Below are 23,584 nucleotides of genomic sequence, written 5' to 3'. Positions count from 1 at the left end.
AAACACACAGGAAGCATTATGGAACCAATAAAAAAACAGATAAGGCTTCAGTCAATAATACTAGAAACAATATTGAAGCATCAAATTATACCCTGCCACAGAACAACCAGCTACTAGACTCTAGGCAATAGTTGGAACTCTGCTAAATCCACAAGGTGTAATTAAAGCAGAAAGCAAGTGACTTTAACAATAGAAAAAGGCTTTTATTTATTTGACATTTGCTGACCGGGAAAGTCCGACTGGGCAGTGCCCTTTTCAGCAGAGGCCCGAGAGAAAAGATTCACAATCCTATCATATACAGTATATTTACACACTAAAAATGAAGGTGAATATTAGTCCATAAATGTGAATAAAACAAAATGTTACATGGCAGTATTAGTCTGAAACTCAGTAAGTATACACAGCTTATTAACTGCAATTTTATAAAACTATTGACAGGGTAAATCTGTAAGTTCATAGCACATATTAATTGCAATTTTGAGAAGTATTTACTGGGTGCATTCCTATGTACAACAGCAGATCGTATAACAAGTTTTGTAGCAGTTTGTACAGGTAGTTTCCAGAGTATATGATAACATTGTTTCTTGGTATAGTAAAGGTGCTTAGACAACACTCAGAGTGGGAGTTTAATAGCTAAATCCTATGCATAGTCAGTGCATACAGCAAAATGAAAAGTTGTTTTGTTATCCTGGTTCAGCTGAACCTGTTTTAACTGTCAGGGTGAGAAGTTAAAGAATTTGATGCCAGAAGTCAGAGGAATGAATAAGCAAGTGGAGAGGTGCTAAAGAGGACGTAGATAGTAATAAAGTTTAGAAGGAAGACTAAGAGAGACAAGGGAGAAGAGGTGTAAGTGTAACAGGTGGTGCAGATGAGGAGAGTGTGTTAGGTAGGTGTAGGAAGGCAAGTTAGCTGGATGAGGATATAGAATGTTCAAGGAGGATGTTTTACAGCACTGAGAGACACTTAATAGCACTTAAAATAGTCAGATTACTGTAAATCCAATAGCAGATCAGCTTTTTTCAGTAAAACAGATGAAAAATGCAGTAAACGTTTGACAAAATTACACTTTTTATTAAAAAAAACTGTAGGTGACTATAAATGCGGATGAAAAGAAGTAGTTTTCTGCTTCTCCGAATGTATCACAAGAATGCAGGCACCTAAGTGCTTAAAATTTGTCATAAACAGCATGAAACTGATCATTTTTGTGCTCTGACTTTATATAGAACTTAAAAATATAGAGGATAATGAGCGGTTCGCTAATGCTAACTGCATTATTATGTGTTCAAGACATGGATGCCAAGAAATTCATTCTCGAGGTGAATCTTGACATCCATGTCTAGCGCATATCCATGTCTAGAACACATAATATTAGGATAGCATTAGTGAACCGTTCAGAATTCTTTGTAGTGCATGGAGCTTTATCTGCCCCACGTACTACAAGTTACAGTACAAACGAAAAAAGAAAAAATGTTGTGTTTTACCAGCTTTCAAAGCCATAAAACACTTGGTGAGCACTTTCAGAAAGCTAGTGTAACACTGTCCCTTATGTTTACAACCACCTTCCATGCCTCTTAACTGTCCAGATTTAGCAGAACATCCAGATTTTTCCTTATATATTTAGTGTATTCCTCATAAAGTCCATGTTTTTCAGACAAATTACTGAGGATTGTAGACAATAAATAATGGCACAGATTTAGGTTTCAGATTTTGTATCCTTCAGAAAATCAGGCGAATGCCCATCATGTTATTCAGGTAACTTTCTAAAATCATGGCAAATGCATATTCTCTTATTCTTGTAACTTTCTAAGTTTAGAACAGGAAGTCAGAGACATGTTACTAACAGAAGGCGGATACAGGTCTTTTATTCTGCTGCTGTCATTTGTAATGGCAGATCTTACAGTGTTGACCAAATTAATAGAAATTGGTGTTTTTATTGTTTTTTATTTTTATTATTGTTTTGCCATATAACTCAGTACGAGTATATGAAATGACAAACAATATAATTCATGTTATATGAGAAAATGTTCTAATACAATGTTCTAATATTTTGTGAATGACTCTTTGACCATTATCAAGGATTTAACTCATTGAGGCATAGAACAAGAAAATTCACAGCAATGTTCAGTCATAGAAGCATTGTGGGCCCAAGCCAAAATGAGTTCTGCAAACAGTTGCTGCTTGTTTGTTATGGTCTTTTTCTTCATCTCTGACTTCAGAATAGCCCGCAAGTTCTCTGTTGGATTCATATCTGAGCTGTTACTCAGCCATGGTAATACTTCAATACCATTGAGCTCAAGGACACTTGTCACTTGCAGACCTTTGTGACATGGGGCCCTATTATGCATGAAGATGACGCCACCTGTCCCAGTAAATCCCTTCTTCTTTGCGTAGGGCTCTGAGGGAGCAGACGTTGCTGTAGTATGGATCTGTACTGTTCTTGCTTTATGTTTCTGTGAACAATGCAGAGCTGACCTGTTCCGAAGATGCTCATAACGCTCCACACCATTACTTGAGTGAGGTGGCTGACACGCTGAATGATACAACCATCCCTCATATGCTCTCAAGATTGTTATCTGACATATTGCATTTGCTGATCCGAACACTGTATTATGTTCTCGTCACTGAAAATGGCCCATTCCCAATCTTCTTCTGACTCTTTCACCCAGAGCAGTCTTTTTGCCTTTATTTGGTTGGACAATTTCTGTTTCTTCAGAGGACAGCAAGCTGAAAGCCCAGCATCCAGAAGTCTCCATTGAACAGTTCTGGAACTCACTGTAACAGCCTGTTGTTCCAGCATCCCCTGCAGCTGTCCAGTAGATACTTTGTGATTCCTATGGCATTCTCTGATCAGATAAAAAATATTCCTGAGTAGTTGTGGATCTTCTGTGAAGACATCTGCCAGAATGTCTGGGCGACAACCCTTCCCTGGTATTCAGTTTCTTCTGAATTCAACTGACAGATGAACTCCGACCTTCTTGGCAATCTCTGATGCAGAAACACCTTCTTTGAGCAGAATATCGACTTTTGCACACTTTTGTGGCATTAAGTCAGGCAATTTACCAATTTGTAAGACTATGGAGCTGTGTCATTATGATGTCATTTCTCTTTAAGTAGGTAAGTAACATGTAGCAATTTTGTGCTAAACAGCTTTTTTTTAAAGAATTAGCAAACTGAAATGATTTTGTGAATTTCTGAAAAAGCCAGACTGAAAATCACTAAAGAGACTAAGAAATTCCATTATTTGTCGATATTTCTATTAATTTAGCCAACATGTACTGCATAGCCCAAGACCGACCTTAACAACTTTAGCAGGGGGTGTTTAAAATTTGTTAAGGTCGGGTCTTGCTCCACTCTAGCACTTAACTGACTTGTCTTTTTCTGAATACTGGAGCATAATCAGCAAGCTTTATGCAGTAGAATAAAATTATGTCCTTGAATGACTGAATGCATGTCTCTCACCTTTCTTTGAACATACAGGTGGTACAGTCTATCAGTTATTATAGTAATAATCGATGAAGTGGGTGTGGTATAATGAAGATTTACCCGTAACTGGTGTGGTTTAATCATGAGGGTAAAGCCTGGGTGATTAAACAAAGACAACTGTGGGTAAATCTTCAATATATCACACCACAGAGTCGGTTATAACTATTATACAATGATATTATTTAAGAAAAAAATGACTTATTTTTCTTAAATAATGTAATTGTATGAAGGCTCTGTGGTGTTCTTCCACTTTCCTTGGATATCCTGCTCCTTTTTTTGATGTAATGAACATGTGTATGGAATTTTCGTTCCCACGCTTACACAGCACATAAGTGCTGTGTGATGGGTGCTGTGTATAGGAAGCAACAGTTGCTTTTTTTTTTTTTTCTTTTATTAGAAGGTACGGGAGAAACGGCACATAGAAAATAAAAGGATAATCAGGTATGTTTCTCTAGTTTTGCATAATATATCTGATTATTCTTTTATTTTTGTCTGCCCTGTCTCCCTTATTGGTTTCAAGGGTCCGGTTTTGTAGGTTTATTATTTTTTTTTTTGTTTAAGTGGAAGAAAAGTGAAGTTTTTGTGGCATATATTAATGGAAAAAAGTCTGGGGAACCAGACCTTTTTCCATTGGCATATCCTTGGATTTAAGAGCACGCTGGTTGGACTGACCAATCAGAGGGTTACTTTGTCATTATTAGTGGAAAGTCATTGTATAATAACCGAGTAACTATTGACATTTTTATCTATCAATACACACAAATGGTGCTCTTTGCTTATTAATTTGCTTTTATGCAAAATTAAGTAATGAGTTACCTAGAAAGCATAATACTGAGGCTAGAGGGGGAAGGATGGTAGTTACTGGAGTCTGAAGCCTAAATGATAAGGTCCAAAGTCTAAATGTGAAGGTATGTGCATCAATGACACCTGTTCACATGTCTGCAGCAAGACTATCTACATGATGATTTCCCTCACAATAACTTTGGGCTATTCCTGAAAATGCAACCTAGTGTGTCCAATCAGTGGTCACAAATTAATAAATAAAACAAAACAGTGTAAGAAACTTCTCAGTGTGGAAGATTTCCAATTCATATATATTTAGTTAATCACTGTATATTAATCAGATCAGATAATGGTAGTAGAAGTAATGAACTTAAACTTGTCCTAAGTAAAAAAAAATAATAAAAAATATATAATTTGAAATAGTATACAGAATTACTAAGTATTCAAAAGTGATCCAAGCAGGGTAGACAGTCTGTTTCCAGTTGAAAATCCTTTATTAAGTGAAACTGAAAATCTTCCACACACACAAGTTTCTTAAAATGTTTTGTTTTGGGGCCCACTGTACTTGTTTAAATGGGTTAAGACTTTGGGGATACCACGGAGATTACTTGTTTTTTAAATTAATAAATAAAAACACATATACCAGAAAACAAAGCTCAAAGGGTGAACTGTCAGTGGGCATTAGAAATTAAGTTTTGCTCAATGTCTATTTGTTTTTGTATAATTTAGGGCACTGTCACCATCAAGACTCTTTCCAGCAATTACATAAGATAAAAAATATCTGGTAGTAAATGTAGCACTGATTTACTTGTGCGAATATCTACATGCAATGAAAGTAAGTGTGTGTTGTACCCTGTAAGCCAGCTGTAGCAATAAATTATAGCTAGGTTGTCGTACCTGAGCAAATTCTACACATCTTTTATAAAACTGTAAATTCTGTAGTAAGATGTCCTTTTCTTGTTAAATATGCTTATTAACAGAATCTTTACTTCATATAATTTTCCTCTCTCTATCAAAGGTACACCATGATGTAATGACTTGAACATTTGTTTTTATTAGAGTATAACAATGTTAAAAAGAAGGCAACATTAAAAAAAAATATGCATTTCCTGAAAGAATTTATTTTGTCAGTACAGAGGATTGTTTCTTGATGGTCAAGATATATCATATAAAATGTTATACATGAGGTCATAAATGCTTCAGAATCATTTTCCTGTCCTGGGAATGGAAAAGCCTTTGCTTTTTTGATGTGCATGCCTTTCGTGGTGCACATTTTCTGTGCGTGCCTTCAGTATGAGCCTAGTGACCCTTTGCTATTGTAACTTGAGAAGAGCTATTAACTCTGATGATGTAATCGGTTATCGATGTGTAAAATGTGCTGTCATGTTAATCCCTGGGAGATCTAAGATTACCTTGCAAAAACTCCACAAAATATATTAAGAAAGAAAGCTGGAGGATGAATAACGACTAAACATCCTCCATTTGTTTCTTATATTCATTTCAGTAGAGCTTATCAAAGACAGAGTTAAAATGAAACTCTCTGTTTTTTCATTTGAAAATTCAGGCGTAAATGTGCCATGCTGTAATGCAAATACCCACAGAGAGATTATTAAATGTCAGGCCTTCGTTACTGATCAATGTTTATGTTCATCTTTCAGGAGTGTGTGCATTACTGCTGCTTCTAATAAATACTTGACAACGGAGCTGGAAAGAAAAACCCAAGTCTTAAAGCATGACATGAAGGCAAGCTGAGATTGTGCGTGTGTGTGTGTGTGTGTGTGTGTGTGTGTGTGTGTGTGTGTGTGTGTGTGTGTGTGTGTGTGTGTGTGTGTCTGCGTGTGTGAGAGTGCACTTCTGTTAAGGCAGAATGGGTTTCACTTTGGCCCCTGGAGATAATGTTTTTAAACAAATGGAAACATTTATTTAAACACTCTATGTTTGTCCATATTCAAAGCAAACATTATTATGAATGCTGTTTGGGGAAGTTTTTGGTAACTAAGGTTGGGAAATTTGTGGATGATACTGAGGTGGTGGTAGTAGTAACAAATCTGAGCGAACAAGTCAAATTACAGGGATATTTGGACAAAACAGATGTATAGTCATGGTTAAAAAATATAGAATTTAATCTCAAGAAATCAAAGAAACTTCACTTTGATGTTAATAATTTAGCATACTTGTGTGCACTAAGTAACATGATTCTTCCAAACGATGATATATGGTAAGAGGTCCTAGATGTGTTAACAACAGACACAATTTGATGCGAACATATGGCCGGTGCTAAGAAAATACAACTCTTTTCTAGGAGAGACGAGGACATTTTATTGCCAATGTATAAGACAATTGTTAAAGCAGACATTGAATACTCTATGGCATTAGAATCCTCTACAAATGATCGAAGTCAAATTATGTGAGCATCAGTTAGCCAAAGCAAAAAACACTCAGGAACATAATTTTGATTGCTGCTTTCCATAGGAAGTCATTGCTGGTTCAATTTCTACTGAACTGTAGCATTTCTTTAGGTGTACATACCTCTTCTAAAGCTGTGAAGCACCTTCTCTAGCCACAATTCATGGCTCTGCATGCTAATAGGCTCATAAGTTCATAGGAGATTACTACACTTAACAGCTTAACGGCCATTACAAGCTAATATGTGGCTCCTAGTGGCAAGAGAATGGAATGGATTTGTGCATGTGCATTGAGTATCTTACAGATTGCCCCTGTCCATAAGGGACATAGGCATTACCCCATTAAATGATAGACTAACTGTCCTTGCAAGTCATTTTAAACCTAGACAATTTTCTTTTATTGGTGAGAATAAAACCCTGTTTTTGTGTTTGTGAGGTAACTGCCTTAACCATTATGCCTACCCCAACACACACTAATGAGGTCCATTAATGACCTATGCTGCTCGAGACCAACACATTGCAGACAATATGTCATAAATGCCTGTGGTATTCTGCGATGGTCACATATATAACATCACCTCTACACTGAGAAATAGTGCAGCTGTCTGATATCAGGGTATGCCCACTTATTTCATGTCACATTAGTTGTGCTGTACTATTTTACAGGTCTGTGTTCATTAAGTACATGAATATAGTGTACCTGCCATATGTTTGTTAAAGCTGTAGACTTGCATGGAAGGTAATTAGATATTGTTTATGTTCTGATGCTTCCTTAGGAAACCACATGATGTAGATGGCAATACTTTGGTTTAATGTTTTCTGTGGGTAATTTTTGTGGACAATGTTGCACATATATATATATATATATATATATATATATATATATATATATATATATATATATTGTCTATAGCAATGTTGTGTTCTAAGATTAGAAAGCTGTTTGCTCTCCACAACTGCACATGACAGAATGCTGTATAAACACCCCATCCACAACTTGGTTGCTGTGCAGAAAAAGGAATCACTTAGAATATATATATATATATATATATATATATATATATATATATATATATATATATGTATGTCACCATGGTATTTTATGTTATTTATCTCGTGTTACGATACGACTTTTTGGTGGACATTTACACTTTGTTGGCTGTGATATATATATATATATATATATATATATATATATATATATATATATATATATATATATATATATATTCACTTTATAATCTCAAAATACTGAAATATCGAATTTCAGTATCTTGAGACTATAAAGCTGAAAAGTCACAAACCCGAAAACCAAAACCACGAAATTCAAAACCGCAAATGTAAAAAAACACTACACCACACATACAAACACAAATACACCTACCTCCCGACACTACAACAAAGCAAAACAACACACACGAAGACAACAAAACAAACACACACACCTACCCTTCCTATAAGCAGGAGGGCAAACCCCCCTGCACCCCCCCATGTGGGGGGCTGCACCTCACACACTCACACTACTTATATATACTAACTCTGTGGCGGCACTAAACATCAAAAGGCAGAAAGCCCACCACCGCACATTCTACACCCCCCTTGCACAAACATGCATCACATACATACAAACACCACCACTCGCAACACTGACACACTCACACTATTACCTACCTACCCTAACCCACACCTAGTACTCCCCAACACACTGACATACACACAAACCCTCCCAAAAACCCTTAAAAACATAACACTTACCTAACATGCCATCAGTACTGCGGGTTCAACATTTCCGTGTTCGATATTCTGCAGGTTTGCGCAACTGCAGATTCGACAATTTGGTCTCGAAATATTGAAATTCATAATTTCAGTATTTCAAGATTTGAAACAGAACCTACATATATATATATATATATATATATATATATACATATAAACACATATATACATTTATACAAACACACACGTGTATATATATACACACACACACACACACACACACACACACACACACACACACACACACACACACACACACACACTGTACTGGCCTTATAATTACATCAAACACAAGGAGTGGCATGGTGAAATACTTTTTGGTGTATCTCCTAATGCCTGCAGGGAAGACAGCAATGGGTAACAGTTTTGGGTAAATTCTTCCCAATGTTGGTGTTCTGCAGAGATCAGTACTGGGCCTGTGATATTCAGTTTTGTCTTTTCTTCATTCCTTAGGTTTGTCAAAGCAGTACTGAGGCTAAGATTGGGAGGAGGGCGTGGCTTCTTTAGGTACAAGCTGCTAGGGAGTGCATTTGGTGCAGTACCTGTATTCATTTAAGCAGCCATTGCTGATATAACACATATTTAAACAAATGTCTTTAGATGTTAGTAACTGCAGAAAGGAGCCAGTAAGAACTGTTTGCTATAGTTTTGAATTTACAGGGACTTTGGTCCTCAGCTTTGGATTGGGGGATGGCTACCGGTCTAGGAAATATCCATTTGACCTAGTATGGCTCTGTAGCAGATGTTGGGGTAAAAAAGTATGCTAAAGATTGAATGAATAGGGCAAAAATTACATCTTCTAAAGATTTTGACATGATAAATAGTTACATAATATTATTTAATAAATGGGCCTTAAATTTAGCATCGGTGAATATAAACTGATGTTTTTTGGTCACCCTAGTATGGTTTGTCCCTTGGTCCCTAAATGGTCAGACTTAATCTTCTGGTGTACCACACCTGAACCGGGGTAATCATGCTCATGTTCTGTGGGTAACAAGACTGAATGTATTTTATATGGCTCTATAACCACTAGGGATCACAGGATCCTGTAGAATCTGGTTATGTCCTTCATTCAGCTCATCTTGGAATATAATACAGGTCTTTGCATTTATTCAGTGTGTGCGTGTAATAAAAATGCTTGAGACAGTTTAAAGGAAATTCATGCGTAGAATACTTGTCTGGTAGGTAATCTATATTATGAAAACCAGTGAAACCTAATCTGTATAGTATGTCTTACAGACTGCTTAGTAGCAAACTGTTTATAGCTTAAATGTCCTCAAGGGCCTTCACTTCAATCACTTTTAGGGTTGCATACTTCTGCAAATACACAGGTAGCAAGGGCAAACTGGTTATATTTTTGCTGTAAAACTGAAAAGAAATAGGGAATTTGGTTAGCCAGACTAATCATCCATCAATCACTTATATCTTCCACTTCAAAAATAATTTAGTTGTATGAACTAAGGTTTAGAAATGTCTTGATAAGTTGGAGGATTCTGCTTTCCTTGAAGATTGAATTATCTGAACATAGGTATACGCATAACTTATAAACTTATAATACTGGATATTGGAGTCATTTGCTTTTTGATACTTGAACTGATAATAATACACAAGACTACAGATCCTATAGATGTTGTGAAATTGCTTCACATCCTTGGCTTTAGTTCATATTACTGTTAGGCCACTGTGGTGCAGCGGTTACGTTGTCGCCTCACAGCAAGAGGTTCTCCCATTCGATTCTCAGCTGGAGCACCTTCTCTGTGGAGTCTGCATATCCTCCCCATGGTCGAGTGACATTTAAAGACATGTAGGTAGGTGCGTGCGTGAATGGGTGTGCTTTCTTTGAAGGTCGGGCGTCGGGCTGGCAACTCGGCACCGTAAAAATCCACTGCCAATCATTAGCAGACCAGAGTTCCACTGTGGCGACCCCTAACTGGGAAAAGTCGAAAGACACAAACTGCCGGAAGACTAAGTTGGCATACAGTGCTCTGGTGAGGAACTTGTGAATGCTGATGACATGATTGTATTAATGTGTAGCTAATTTAATCTGTTCTTGATATTAATGTTTATCTTGGTTTTATTATGTCATGTTATATTGGAGACCTTATGTTGTAAGAGACTCCCTTTCTTCATCTCAGTTTTCCTTGTTGATTGATTATTTCAAACCTACAGCAGACTTTTATTATATAAAAACACTGCAGTAAACACTATAGGAATTCTTTTCTGGATTCTTCCAGCTGTGTTGATGTGGTAGGCATTGCTGCTGTAGTCAGGATCAGTGCACCTGCCCTTCACTGGCCCCATAAACGGCACTTTATATGAAGGTGAGGTCCATCCACAGTAAGCCTGGATTATCCCTGCCTTGTTGCATTATTTTCACCTTTCATTTATAGTAGATATTTTTTTTTACGGGTGCCGAGGTGCCAACTCAATGCCCAACCTTCAACGAAGGCACAGCCATTCTACGCATGTCTTTTGAACTCCACTCGACCGTGGGGAGGACATGCAGACTCCACACAGAAGAAGCTCCAGCCGAGAATCGAATGGGAGAACCTCTTGCTGTGAGGCAACAATGCTACTGCTGTACCACCGTGGTTTCTAATATTAAAAATGAAACTATCATATTAGGCGACGTAAGTATCAGTTGGCTAGAACTCAACTCTCATCACCCATCCTCAAATATTAATCTTTTCAGCTTCACCCAGCTCATTTGCTCCCCCACTAGACCTAACAAAGGCAATGACAATGGATCTATTTTAGAATGGATTCTGGTTACAAACCCCAATGAAATATTCTCAGCTGGAACACTCTCAAACACCCTCAGTGACCATCTCCCTGCCTTTATAAACCATGCCTCCCCCTCCAGTCAAAGTCAAAATCAGTATAAACAAACAAGGAATTTGACCTCATTCAACCCTGTAACCTTCAACAATATTCTGAAAACAACAGATTGGCATTTTCTAAAATGATGCAGTTGTTGATTACTTCAACACCACCTTCATAAATATACTAAATAGCCTTGCACCTCTATGTATACAGAGGATCAAAAACAACCATGCCCCTTGGTTATCCAAGCCTACTAGACTTCTCATGCACGGCAGAAACAAAATATGGAAGTTATGGCAAGCACACAGAAACACCCCATACCTACTAAAATTCAAACAACTTTGCAACCAAGTAAAAAAGCTAGTCAAGAAAGATAAAAAAAGAACATTACCTAAAACTTCCGTTCAACTACAAGCAGAACCCAAAGAAATTCTGGAATTCTGTTAGCTCACTACTTAACCCAGGCAAAAAATACAACCCCTGCCCTCACCCTGACAAATTTCCTGAAGAAATAGCCTCCCTTTTTTAATACCTTTTTATCAACTCTATAGCTGACATCACAGCAGAATTTTCTCAGATAAATCACCCAACTTACCACACATCCGCATCTAGATCACCCACATACTCCTTCTCCCCTACTCACACCTAACACTCACAAAAGCCCAAAACCCACCCCTCTTCTATCTTTACTCTAAAGGTCAACCCAATCTCAACTATAACAAGATTACTACTAAATCTAAAACCTTGCTCTAACGCCCCTGATGGCATATCGTCATAATTCCTAAAAATTGCTGCTGACACTATTACTTACCCCATAAGCATACTTATCAATAGATGCATTCTTGAGTCCTACATTTCCAAAACCTGAAAAAAGACTTCTATTCTCCCTCTCCATAAAGGGGGTAATAATATTGACATCACTAACTTCAGACTCATTGCAGTTCTTTCTCCAGTCTCCAAAATCTTAGAAAAATGCATTAATACTCAACTGCTCGTTTATCTTCTTGACAACTAAATACTTTCACCCTCACAACATGGCTTCAGACCTGGCCATAGTACTGCAACTGCCCTTCTCTCCTTTATGCATACAGTCAACAGAGCCCACAACACTGATAAAATTGTCTCCACCCCCTTCCTTGAAATATCCAAAGCATTCAACACTGTTTTTTCACCCTTTACTTATCACCCAGCTCTCTAAGATCGGTCTTTCCCTCCCCACACTGAACTGAATCTTCAGTTACTTAACTGAAGACAACAGGCTGTCAGATGGCAAAATTCCATCCCTTCTTTCCTAAACACCTCTATTGGAGTTCCCCAAGGCTCCATACTTGGGCCACTCCTATTTAGCATATTCATAAACAATTTCCACTCATCTCTATCTCAAGGATCTGTCACTCAATATGCAAATTACTCTACTATTGTCTCCTCTGCCAACTCCATCTCTGACCTACTTCAACTAACTCAAAAAGCCTTTTCTTCCACTGAATCCTGGATGCACAACAACCCCCTACCTCTGAACTCAAACAAAACCAAAATCTTACTATTCACCCCTAGAAAACAACCCCCTTAAATAAAACAGAGTTCACCATCTATTCTCATAGTAAGTCTATAATCAAAGCCGTCAACCACACAAAGCTCCTTGGAGTCACTATCGATGAACGCATGAAATTTACCCTGCACATGCAACACAACATTTTCATAACACATCTTAAACTTGGAATCCTCTATGGACAAAATCACTTCCCAAGCCCATCCACAAAAATAACCCTAGCCACAACTTACCTAGGGTTCCTATTATATAATCGAAGATGCGATCCTTCAAATGCGTCTTGATCAAACTTGAAAGCACGAAACAGCAAAATAATGTAAAGGCATATAAGTGATTTCTTTCCCTAGGAAAGAATCGCTTGGCTGCCTCCATTACTTTGCCATTTTCGTCACTGTAGTGCGATCTTGGAGTTGGTATATGTAAGTAGGGGGTGTGTGAGTGACACAGCCCCCCACATAGGGGTGTGTGGGGGGAGCTCCCCACTTTATGTAATATTTTGAAGTTTTTATTTTTGTTTTTTTTTTCTGGGTGTTTGGGATTGTAAGCTTTCGCTTACACGGGGTCGATAAATCAGCGTTTGCTTTTTTAAGCGTTCGCTAATTTAATATAGACCCCTTACCTATTATTCTCTCTCATCTATGGTGCTCCTGTACTTACCAATATCTAAAGCTCTGCTAAATCCAAACTTGAGACATGCTAGAATAAAATTGTAAAATTCACAATCAATTCTTAATACTCCACCCATCACTGCACTGCTCTTAAGTCACGGAAATATCTAAAGCTACCAAGCTATCTCTCCTACTTGCAAGTATCTAGGGCTCACAAAATACTTTTTAGACCCCCTAGACTGTCCTGCCTTGAGCTCAATATTCAGCTACTACCACTCAAACAGGCCCCTTAGATTAGGGGATCAGAAGCTCTTGCAGGTACACGAACCTAACCTCCCACTTGGGCAGCTTCTTTATTCATGCTTGGTAGCCAATAACTGGAATGCTCTGCCTCTGTCCATTAGAACAACTCAAAATCCTAACTCTTTCAAGACTTCCCTTTACAACCATGTATCATCAAGCTGGAAGTGTACCTGCACCAAGCACCCCTAGAACGTATATGCCACTCTATTTCTTATCAACCTTATTTTTTTTGTGTGTGAGATAATACTGTAGATAGAGATTACAGAGATAGTACACTATGTGGCTACTTACTCTACACTGATTGTTTCAGATTATACTACTGTACATTTCTCTCATGGTATTTACTCTATATTTTGTACATACTTATTCTTTGTAATTTAATTTTGTAATTCAAACTGCTAATTGCTTGAACTGTGGAGCTTTTCTCCCCGGACCTCCACTGAAAATTGTTATCTATGGCACAGTGAACTTTCCTGGTAAACAAAATGCAAACAAATAAATGAATAAGTAAATAAATAAATAAATAAATAAACCATAGCAGCTATTCTATGACAGATCTTTATACCCAGGTATTTGGGAAGTGATGTGCAACATTCAAAGTTGGGTTTCCAGGGTTCCTCTTGGAGTTTATCTACTGGACTGTTGGCTAGGAATATATGTGTCTTATCTTAATTCACTGTTAGCCTCAAGAATTTTCCAAACTGTGCCAAAAGATCTTTTAGCATTGGGCTATCTTGTACAGGGTTCTTAATAAAGAAAATGCTACCATCTGTGAATAACACATTTTATGGTCTCAGCTCCCATCGGTTCCTGTACTGTCAGATCTATGTGTGCTCTGATTAGGCCCGTCAGAGGCTCAATTGCCAACAAGAATTGCTTGATTGTCGTGGTGTGTTTCATTTTTCTTTTTTATTCGCTTTTTGTTTTTGAGGCATTTGAATTTAACAAGAATAAATAGGTGAAAAGTTGGTCATCTTGCCTCATGTCTTTCTGTAGGGTGAGAATAATGATATGACCACACCACCTGTCAGAATGGTTGGAAATGCAAATCGTACAGGGCTTGGATACTCTAGGTGATGGAAGAGGAAAAGGTAATCTTTCCAAGGACCCACCACGGGTAGCCCAAGGGGATATTATCAAATGCTTTTTTGAAATCCACCATTATTGCAGCAGCAGGCTGGGCATAGCCATTAACTGCTTCTTCATATAATAATAGTATGTGTAGGTGGTCACAGCTAGATCTGTTCTTCACAAAGCCTGCCTGTGTAGGGACTACAACTTTGGGGTTAATTGCCTTTAATCTCTTTACTAGAACTTTGCCATATAATTTTGCCTCTACATTGATGAAAGAGATAGGCCTATAGTTCTTCATCAGATGTGAGTCCTTGCCTGGTTTTGACAAAACAATGATATGGGTCTCCTTCATTGAGAGGGCCACCTCGCCTCTGTCCATTATCTCACTGAACAGCAGGGGCAGTATAAGTAGGATCTGTGTTAGGATTTACTTATATAATCCTGCTGTGAGACCACTGGGTCACGGGGCCTTGCCACTGGGTGTGCTGTTCCAGTCTTTAAGAATTTCATTCCTGGGTATAGCTGTCCTCGGAGATTCTCTATCACTGGGGTAAAGTTTTGGGAGAGAATAATTCCCTGTTAGGTGAGAATGAATTCCTGTCCAAGTGATATCCTCCCATTGTTGGAGTATACATTTTTGTATTATTCTAGGACTTCCTTGTTTATCTTTGTAGGACTGGTTATTGGGCCCATGTTTTCTAACATGCATCCTATCCTAATGTGCTGTGCCTTTGTTTCAGCTTGTATGCTAAAAATTTGGCTGGCATGTCTAGCTATGCCAGGCCTGCAGTGCTGCCCTTTTAAACTGAAGGGATGAGTGTTCCTCTTCAACCTGCTCCAACTGATACATGGCTTCTTTATACATTTTTACAGCTTCCTTATTCTTAAATTTCATGGCTCTAATCTTCTCAAAAGTCAAGTTGACTTCGTCTTGCAAAGTTTTAATTTTCACATGTAAGCTCGAGAGCATTTTTGCATTAACTGAGGAATATATGTCTGTCATGGCCCATTTAAAAGACTCACACCAGGCAAATGCTGGCATGCTATGTGATGGATTCCTTGGTATATAATCAAGTTTCTTCTTGGATCCATGTTATACTGTTTTATCAACCATGAACAATGTGTCTAGTTACCATCACTTGTGGCCCTTGGTAATCTTAACTTCCCAGCTTAAACAGATATGACTCCCAACATGGTCAGAAAGTGGCTACGGCAGTGTCTCCTTCTCTTATGTTGTTATTATCAGGGTGCCTGTCCCTAAAATGTAGACTAAGTGGCTACTTGAACCACTAACTGGGCTCACATATGTGTACCTAGGGTAAACTGTAAGCCAAATAGCCAGTGGTGGCTCGTGACTTCAAATCAAAGGGGGGCTTCAGGAGATAACTGAATGGGTGGGGCCAATGGGAAGGGGTGCGGCTAACTAGACAGGGGAGGAGCTATGCTCAAAACCACAAAAACTGGAACTTTAATTAAATATGCTGCCCTGGGTGCCAAACTGTCATTATGCGAGTCAAATCTAGACAAAATGAAGTGTAGAAGAAAAAAAATATTTCAATGCATTGGCTGCATGACAGCTTACTTAATATCTAGATGAAAACAAAAAGGTTGTGAGGCATGAAAAAATAAATTACTTCTTAAATACATTACTGGAATGCCAGTCAAAGTCAAGCATAAGAAAAACAAGCAGCACTCAACTCAAGCCACATCTCCTTGCACTGTATTTCTAATTATAATTTATATTCAGCTTTATAAAAGTTCCAAGTAACATGCTGAAAGCAGCAATCTCTGTGATACCCCCCACTTTTAAAAATGTTTCTTATCCAAAAAAGACCTGCTGCCTGACAACTAACCACTTATTTCATGGGGAAAACATTATCAAAGTAAAAAAAGAACAGCAAACAAGAAACAAGCTCAAGATAAATTGCTTAAAGGATTACTGCACAAGTTTTGGACCAGACATGATAGATTGGCATTCTGTTTAGTTTACAGGTAAAGCCTGCAAAGATGACTGCATGTCTCCAACAAATGTAATGAGCTTCTGAAAATACTATAATCCTGTTCTTTATTACAAATACTGTCATATGCATTTCAATACCCAAGGCTTATACGTTATCTAGTTAAGTAAGTATTCTCTACATGGCAACAACAAAAAGGCTTTCAATGTTTGTAATAAACAGTATGCTTATTAAAGCTTACTTGCATCTTACAATCTCAGACAAGCTTACCTGATGGTCATGAAAGCATTGCTACTTAAACACAGAGCAATGGGCACTTTCTGGATAATAAGAAGCATAAATCAACAGTATAAAAATATGACAGAAAACCAGAACATTCTGCAAAATCAAGCAAGGACAGATGAAAGCCACTGTAGTACTTGTGTCTACCTTGGATGGGGGGATACTCTGCACACTTACACCGCATAACCACTCCATGCCTTGCTTGGACACAACCAGAGTCACTACATGGGGGAGAGGCGTTCAACGTGTATGTCACAATTTGAAATGTCTTTGGCTGACTGTGATGGCCCTGACACATTTGTCATGTTTCTCAACCTCAGAGCAAGAAATCTGAACAAAGCCATACATAGAAGTGGGACAAAGGCCCAAAAATAAGGACAATATTTAAATATTGCTCTTATAACTTTCTAATAGAATAGTAGGTCTTGCATTAGTATGAATTTTCTGAAGGGTATGAAATCTGAAACTCAAATATCTGTCATTATTTTCTAACTTCAGTCTTTAATGATTTGTCACTAATTTGCCGGAAAACCACAATTTTATGAAAAATGGACCAAAAATGTGATGCAAAAATATAACATAGCCACACAATACAGCTGGGAACCTGTCAAAGAAGGGACACTTTTTAATATTAGTACTGTTAACTTGAGCAGCTGACAAAATAAAAAATCTACATGCGTTTCTGAAATAAAAGTAATCTATAACTCTGATTATTACAGTTATTTATCAATTATAAACCCTCCAAGGTTTCTTCCAGAATTGCCATTTTGTGGAGGGATTATTAGAGAGAGAGCAAAATTTTGAGCCAAAATCGGGGACAGTTGAGAGGTTTGGATATGCCTAATTCTATAAAGCAATTTATTTCCATGTACCTCTCAACCTGTTAATGCAGGAAATTTGGACAAGGCCAAATATATTGGGGGAACATACAAATAGATGTAAAAATTGCTCTTGTATAAACTTAGTTGATAGAATAACAGGTCTTGCTTTAGCATGCATTTTTCTGAAGGCTATGGAGTCTGAAACTCTATGTCTGTCATTATTTAGTGACTTAATTCCTAAATGATTTGCCAGAAAACCACAAATTTTATGAGGAACAAACCAAAAATAAGAAGCAAAAATCTATTCATTCTGTGAAAGTCTGGACAGTTGAGAGGTATAGTTCAGCCGGGGCTGTCTTTGAGTTTGCAGTCCTTCCCCCTCACAAAATCATGGTCGAATAGAGCCTCCTCCCTGCAGCCATTTCAATGTCCCATTACTTGGTTATTTCACCCCATTTACCATAAACACTGTAATGTGCATACTGCTTTACTTCTACAATGATTTGGATTTCATTTGAAAGGTTTATTTTGCATTTTACAGCACATACACTAAGACATCTGCTAAACAATGTAATGCAGTCTCACAATGAAAACAGACAGCATTAAAACTTCTCTGCCCTTGAAACTCATATTCATTGAAACAGCATTGAAATCCACATTCAAAGAAAATACATTTGGCTAGTATATAAATTAACTTTGGGCTGTTTTCAAATGATAGGCCCCTTGCACACAAGACATACATGTGTTGCGTGATACACCTTACTGATTGTATTAAATTATATTCCCTGTTTAATACAGTACAGTTGTTAGAGGGTGTTTTAAATTTATTGTTTTGAACATTTTTCCAGTAAACAATGAAACAAAATGCATAAACCAATAATGACAAAACTGCCCAACTGAGAACATTTCCATCATAAAAGTCTACTCAAACTTCTACAATCCACCAGTATCAGTAAATATGCACAATATCTGCAGAAGTAAAAGTCATCTAAATAATTCCACATTAAAGAGATCTGTAACTAATGAAGAGGTTGCTTTTGCAACTTTATATTTCATTGTTTCATCAACAAATAAAGTGCCTGTATCTTTGCCAAAGAGGACATTCTCAGTACAGCAGCACCCATCCCCTGTGGGAGTAGAACCCACAGCCTTCTGCATCAAAAGGAAGTACACTGCCTGTTGTGCTATTAACAATACAAGCAGACTTAGCATATGCAGCACTAAACTTCTCTTCCCCTGCAGCTCTCAGCTCCTTGTAAAATCTATTCGACACTCAACTGTATCTCTCAACTCTGCAGCAAAAAAAAATCTGGAAAAAGCCAAAAATTATTGGGGGGGGGGGCAAAAGCTCAAAAAACAGGGACACATTTTAAACATTGCTTGCATAATCTTGGAAAGTTGCTAATATAAAATGCTGTGTTAGATCAGGGGAGGTCATCGTACCTCTTTACTCATCCCTCATCAGGCCCATAATTGAGTACAATGCCCCTTTTGGGATGTACCTTACCAGACACCTGCAGCAACTGGAAAGACCCCAAAAGTACCTCACCAAGAGGATCAAAGGGCTCAAACAGATGCCACATGCTGCCCGGTTAAAGAAACTCCAGCTCTACTCAGTGGCATACTGCCTGTTCAGAGGCGATCTGTGCCTGACGTATAAAGCCATGTCCAACCCGGAATTAATGGACATGCTGCACCTCAGAAAATCCAAATCCCATCGAGCTACGCGCTCGAGAGACTTGAACCTCAGCACTGAAATAAATAGGACATGCTGGGGGGACAGATTCATAAACCCAGATGCTCCCTTCACTCTGGAGTAAAATCCCAGTCCAGGTTAGGCAGAGTCCCTCATTGACTCTATTCAAGAGGAATCTTAATGAGTGGATGGAAGATCGTAGGTTTACCCCGGGTATCACTTCTGTGTCACTGTTAGACAGAGGCACAGTATACTAACCTCGAAAAAAGGGCATAGCAAAATAAATTTAAAATGGGTGGCGAAAGCCAAACACATTCTGGCTTGGCTTATAAATGCCCTAGAGCAGATAGCCTAGTATGAACCTATGAACCTATGAACCACCATACATTTCACTGCCAAGTCTTGAACCCAGGATCCTGTGCAAAACAGTCAGAGCAATATACCACTATACCACATCAGCTGTTTTATGAAAGAGAGGAAGACTGAAACTTAAATGGCTACCATTTAGTGAATTCATTTCTAACCATAGCTATCAACCTCTTAACACAAAACACCTGGACAAGGCCAGTAATGGGGGATTACAGCCCTCAAACATATTCAGTGAATTCAGTTCTCACCATAGTTCTCAACCTTAGCAAAAAAAACTTGGACAAATCCAATAATGGGGGAATACAGTCCCAAAAACTGGGAAAAAGTTCAAATATTCATCTTATAAACTTAGAAAATTGCTAGAATAAAAGGTTTTGTGTTACTATGTACTTTCTGAAGAATATGAAGTCTGAAATTCAAATGCCTGTCAATTGTATTTATTTAACATTTGTTAATCAGGAAAGTCTGACTTGGAACAAAAGCCAATTTTCAGCAGAGGCCCAGGGAGAAATACTGCAGACACATGTCTTTGTAACATGGGAGGACACCAGAGCAAACCCTCACACAAACACAGGGAGGATATGCAGACTCCACACACAAGGCACCCAACCAAGATTCAAACCAGAGAACCTCTAGCTATGAAGCAAAAATGCTACCACTGCACCATCAATTATTTAAGGAATTATAAATTTAGAAACCACAGATTTTATGAGGAACAGAACAAAATATAAGGCAAAAATCTGAAAAGGTTTCACAAATAGTGGTGGGTAGGAAATTCAGGCTCTTGTTACCTGCACCCAGGGTACAGGGTTCAAGCCTGAGGTATTCTGTAACCACCACCAGTAGGTATTCTGAGTTCTTTCTATAACCACCAGTATAAATCAACTGGTGCAAACATCTGCAAATGTCTAACAAATGGTGGTGGGTAGGGAATTCAGGCTCTTGTTACCTGCACCCAGGGTATAGGGTTCAAGCCACACACACACACACACACACACACACACACACACACACACACACACACACACACACACACACACACACACACACACACACACCATCCTGCACTCCGTACCTGCAATAATGATGATAAAATAATCCAAAACTGTTCCTCAGCTTCATCTTGGCTCGTCTGCATTTGTACTGGAATGCACACTTCTGGTTTCCCAGTTCCTGTTTGCGAACATTCCAAGACTGCTGACCTTGCAGTCCGATCCCCTTCCAGTCTATGCGGTTAAAACTGTATAGACTTCTGAGGCATCAGCACTCTGCTGCCTTCTTCCTGAATCTAGACTTGTAAGGCAGCAGTCTGGATTCACTTTCTATGTGCAGGTGGAGAATTTATCGGATTGCACCACTGTGGCTCACAGCTGGGAGGGCTGCAGTCCTACAGTCTGATATCATGGGCCGCCACTGCAAATAGCTATCAAGTGTAGGCTTGCTATAGAAGATCCCAGTGGTTTATGGACTCTGAGGTGAGCTTCCCCATTAGGGTTGGTTCTATCCATGGCTGAGTAGATCACTACATTGAAGTCTTCCTCCAGTAAAATAGGAGATTGCTGGTTAATAAAATCTATTAAAGCAGTTCTGTTATGAAACAGGGATTATCATGATTAGGGGCATAAATCAAGCCTAAGACCAAATTCCTTTCTGATGTATGTATATTGGTTAAATCCTACCTCTCCATATTGTCCATCATTCTGTCAAGGATGGACCATCCTAAATGCTGATGAACATAGATGGCAACCCCCTGTTTTGATTTAGGGGCAAAAGCTAGTGATCCAAGGGTTCCCTGTAATATGATTTAGGCAGTTTCAGTACTGCTCATGTACCTTAAGTATGGCTGTTTTTAACTTAACTAGCCACTTTGCTAGGGTGTTACCATTCAGTTTGGACCCCAACCCCTGAACATTTAGAATTAGTCCCCTTCCATTTGACATAATCACTGACATGCTACTTTAAGTAAAAGGACCAATAATAGATTAATATTATACACAATATTTTATAAGGAAGTATTCAAACAAGTTAATACGCAGTCAAAAGAAATAAAAAAAAAATAATGTCTTGAATCCTGCTGCTATGTCACAGAGTAGTTAAGGCCTTTACTAGGCCTTTGGATAGTCTGGAAATTCTGACCATCTCAAGAACTGGCAATCACCACAATTCACGCTTGCACCTTTTAAGTAAACCCTTCAAAAGCACACAAGGTGAATGGAAGCAATACCTCAAGTAGAGAAAGTTACAGTCATGTGACAAGACATTCATATTTTTGTTGGTTTCTTCACTTTCATTTGCTTTCCCATTTATTCCATCCTTTCTGGAGTAGGTCTCTGCTAAAAAAGAAATGAACTGGCTTGGATTGTCAAGGAGATGGGTGGAATCTTAGCTGGTCAGTGATGAGTCTTGAGAAGCAGACTGTGCTATGGGGTAGCATTCTCTTCAGTCTCTGTTTGTAATGGTTTGAAGCTGTTTTGTATAGGAATTCCAAATAGTTGCCTGGCAGCTTCTTTATGTATAAGCTTCTCTGGTGATCTCACTTCTTTTTACAGTACATCTATAACTCAAGGGCTGCCCCGGAGTTCTGCAAGTGTATGATGGGATAGCCACAAACTTGTCCAGTGCTGTGGATTTCTTTGATCTGTGCAGTGGAGAGGTTGTTGATGCATATATTACTGGTTGGTATCCATAGATGCTGTGTCTGCTACATCTAAAGATTGTTTAGCCAAGGTGGGTAGCTTTTCTGGAGAAAAAACATCACCATGTTCAGAGTGCAAAAGTATGCTTAGTGCCTTTAAATTTGACTACTAACATGGTAAGGAATTTAAAATATGTTGGTGTGGCATTGTTATAGCACAGGGATCTAACTTCAGTAAAAGCCTTCCTTTTCCCAAGTACCATCTGTGAAAAGTCTTGTATTAATTTCTCTTTGTGGCCCAGCATTAAAAATGCTCTGCCTTTTTTAACTGTTCTCATTATCCATCGTTTGTCTGCTTAATTCAGGAGCTGGAAAAATTATATGCCTTGGTGGTTTGCATGCTGGTGGGAGACTTATGTGGTGCTTTGTTTGCAGGCTTCACAGTAACATTGTCTTTCCATTTTAATATGCTGGCAAATCCTCTCTCTAAAACCTTAACTGAGTCAGAACCCTCTGTACCTTCTTTTTACCCTAGAAGGTGGAGGTTATTACATCTGTGATGATTTTCTAAGTCATCCAGCTGTTGTGCTATCAGGCCATGTCATCAGTTTGATTATTGATCTTGGCTTGAACTTCAAGGAGCCCTGTTGATTTCAGCAAAGTTACTGGCTGGGGGAAGTCCCATTTGGCTGTGAGCACTTTTATATCAACAGAGCTTTTGTCAGCTAAATTCTTAACTGCAGCAGTGTAAGCCAAAACCTGACTGATGAAAGAGGTAAGCATGGCTAACTTTTCTTCCAGGCTTGCAGAATGCATATCCTCTATATGGTACTAGTTACGTTGTAAAGATCCCTGTGGGCTTGATAGACCAGATGTTGCTTCAGTCATGATGAGCTAGCCTCAGGCACTGTTCTCCAAATGGATTTAATGCTATGGTTCACCTAAGCTGAATATTTAGGTAACCTGAGGTTAGAGGGCTTGGAATCTATCTGTTGCCATTACACCTGCTAGCACCACCC

The sequence above is a fragment of the Protopterus annectens genome, chromosome 1.part0 (genome assembly GCF_019279795.1).
Source record: "Protopterus annectens isolate FY-2018-M chromosome 1.part0, PAN1.0, whole genome shotgun sequence".
Lineage (NCBI taxonomy): Eukaryota > Metazoa > Chordata > Ceratodontiformes > Protopteridae > Protopterus > Protopterus annectens.
Note: the sequence above shows the minus strand (reverse complement) of the source record.